Source organism: Endocarpon pusillum (genome assembly GCF_000464535.1).
Source record: "Endocarpon pusillum Z07020 unplaced genomic scaffold scaffold1122, whole genome shotgun sequence".
Classification (NCBI taxonomy): domain Eukaryota; kingdom Fungi; phylum Ascomycota; class Eurotiomycetes; order Verrucariales; family Verrucariaceae; genus Endocarpon; species Endocarpon pusillum.
Genome location: NW_006913633.1, coordinates 1 through 3368, shown reverse-complemented (window position 1 = coordinate 3368; position 3368 = coordinate 1).

Sequence of the window (3368 nt, the reverse complement as noted above, 5' to 3'; positions counted from 1 at the left end):
AATAAGGATTAATATATAAAGATATATATTATATATTAACTTAATAAGAAGTAGGATCCTATATATATTATTAAATAATATTAATAATATAAAGATTAAATATTTTAAGATTATTTTTATAGTAATATATGTGAGGGATCGCGAATGAAGGCAAAAGCTCTCGATTAGCTACCTATAGACAAGGAGACGAAACTTAGGAGTTCTATAATACAAGGGGGAAGTACGCGTTATTTGTATCTGTCTCTATGCCTTTATCTTTCCTCCTGAGCTGTGCCCCTATCCTTCCTCCTGAGCCGTGCCCCTATCCTTCCTCCTGAGCCGTGCCCCTATCCTTCCTCCTGAGCTGTGCCCTTATCCTTCCTCTGCACCAAGGCATCACATGTTAACCTGAGGCTGTAGCCTAGGTGTTACGCGGAAGGCCGTGCAACAGGGTATGGGGGTGCTATAGAGATAGCGGAGAGTCACGAAGAAGCTATGGAGGGCAACTGTATGACTGATGTCGAATGGTATGGTGATGGCTGACTATCTAAGTGCTATGGAGGCGAGGATAGAGATATGACGCGCAGGGCGCCAAGTCTGCCCTAGCCCTCAGCCCTAATGCCCCTTTGGGCCATAGGGCAATCCGTGTCGTAACACTAGGTCTCTATAGGTTCTACCCTATGACAATATAAAAGGTCTTAATATCTTTAGAGAAAAAAATAAAAGAATATTAAAGAAGCATTATACTAAGAGCACATCATCCCTGTTATTAATAATTAGATTTAAACAAACAGAAGAGATTTAATATTTATGCAAGATTCTACTTCTGCTTATACTGCTAGAGGCACTATTTGAGATCTTCGTTAACGTGGCATAGAATGTGTATAATAGCCTGCATATTCGCCTGATTTGAATCTAATTAAGATGATATAAAATTAGATGAAGGATTAGATACAAGAGCGCTATAAAGATACTTTACGCAAGTACAATAAGCTACGTGCAGCTATTAATGCTGCATGGGATGTAGTGCCTTCTAAGTATCTTGCTAAGCTGCTTGGATTAATAAGAGAGAGATGTTAAGCAGTTATAGATGCTAATAGAATGCAAACTCGATTTTAGAAGCTAGTCCTAATTGAGTGATTTTGCTGACGTCTATACTTATTTCTGCATAGTTATTTTGTACGGATACTAGCGTTTTCACCAGGGGGGGGTTATATTATTTAGGCCTGTAGCTGTAGTAACTTACTATTGATGCACAACCTTCGTATAAGCTCTCTTAACATGCAACGGGCACTGGGGTAGCCTCAGGCCCCTAGGGTATAGGTCGGTGACTATTCTTTAAAACCTCTGTGTCTATGGCGCTTGGACCACATTTTGTCAGTCAAAATGTGAGAAATTCTCCTCGTAAGGTCCATAACCATCTCATGTATCTGCACCTCTTCGCATCCCTAACACTGAGGCAAAATTTCTTATGTTTTGACCGACAAAATGTGGTAGAAGAAAAGGGACACATCAACTACTCCGCTAAAAGGACAGCGCCGATAGGTTTCAAACCACATTTAATTGATATACCCCTTACTGACTACACCAACCAACAAGAGGCCGCCCTAGCCGATTTGAGACAATTCAAAGACAATCTAGCGCACAGATCAGAGTTCCTAATTCAGCAGTAATGGAGTACAATAGTAGACATTTAATTCAAGACAAATAGGGGGATCAGGCGAGGCAGAATCTCCTGTAGCATCGGCGCTGTCAGAAAAGGGACACATCAACCACTCTGCCAAAAGGACAGCGCCACTGACGGTAGACACGGAGGTTTTGAAGAATAGCCACCGACCTGCATCCTCTTAGGCCCCGACCTTAGGGCATTCTACTACGGGGGGAGGCATAAGTATTGTTAGCTTCAAGCCAGAAATTCTGTATTTTTACACAGCCTTGACGGATTACACTTTACTGAAACAACATTAGTCTGCAAGGTTCTTAGAACAAAGCCAATCATCATGATTGATAAGGGGTCGAGACTTACAGAAGCTCCGGAGGACGCCGGACTCTTGTATCCAAAACTAGCTATCACTAGCTCACGCTAACAATACTTACTACAGGTACAGGCCTAATTTTTGTACCCCCCCTGCTGAAAAGGTTAGTATCCGTACAAAACATACTATATACAATTAGGTATAGTCGTCCGCATTATGACCTAAATAAGATTAGTCTCTAAAATCAAGTGGGGGCGGTCGCGGGGGGGCAGGCGGGGGGTGCCATTTTGTCTGTATCTCCTGAAGCAGCTTTTATAAGATATTTAGAAGACATAATATACCAGGGAGCTGTGCTTTTAACTAATCTTATCATCAAGCTTATTAGTATCTATGCAGAATTAGTAGAATGCGTATAGAGTGAGATGAGTAGCATTTGCAGGATGAGCAAAATTCGTGCAAAATAGTGATGCAATGCTGACAGGAATGCTGGCAGGGCGGGTTGTGTAAAAAACATGTTTGTAAGATATTTTGACCAGGGGGGGGTACAAAAATTAGGCCTGTACCTGTAGTATGCCTCCTACCGTACTACGGTATTGGGCAGAAGTAATGTTAGCTCCACACTAGTATTCGCCACTCCTAACGCTCTTGATACAGATACCCCTGCCGCCCTTATACCATACCCTTGCTGCTATTCTGCGCAGTTCTATGAGATGCTACGAATTTCGCTCTGTTTCTACGAATTCTGCTGTTTCTACGAATTCTGCTGTTTCTACGAATTCTGTTGTTTCTGCGAATTCTGCTATTTCTGCGAATTCTACGAATTCTACTCTCTAAATGGATACTGCTAATCTGCTTAATAGCTCTTCTACCCTCTCTCAAACAACTCCTCCTCCTCCTCCTCCTCCTCCTCCTCCTCCTCCTCCTTCTACTCCTCCTCATACGTATCAAGCAACACGCGACCAGCGCCTACAAGTCCAAACGCTACGTAACGCAGGACTTACGTACAACGAAATTCATCAATAACTTGATCTCACATTTCGTCAAATTCAACATGCTATTAGCCACTGTGTTACCCCTAAAAAACGCAAAGGACAGCCCTCTATTTTGACTTAAGAGGAGGTAGATGAAATAATAGCATGGGTATGTTAATCTAAGGCTAATCGACGCGCCTCTTAGGCTCAAATTCCTATTATGATGGGGCTTAATGTTAGTTATTACTGTATTCGAAATGCTCTACAAAATACAGGATTTTCATATCGAATTGTACGCCGCAAGCCCCCTATTTCTGAACGAAATCAATAAGCATGTCTATAATAGGTAAATGAACATGTTGAATAGACTATTAAGGACTGGCGCAAGGTCCTATAGACTAATGAAACATAATATTGAGATAGTGATCCAACTTCACAAAAG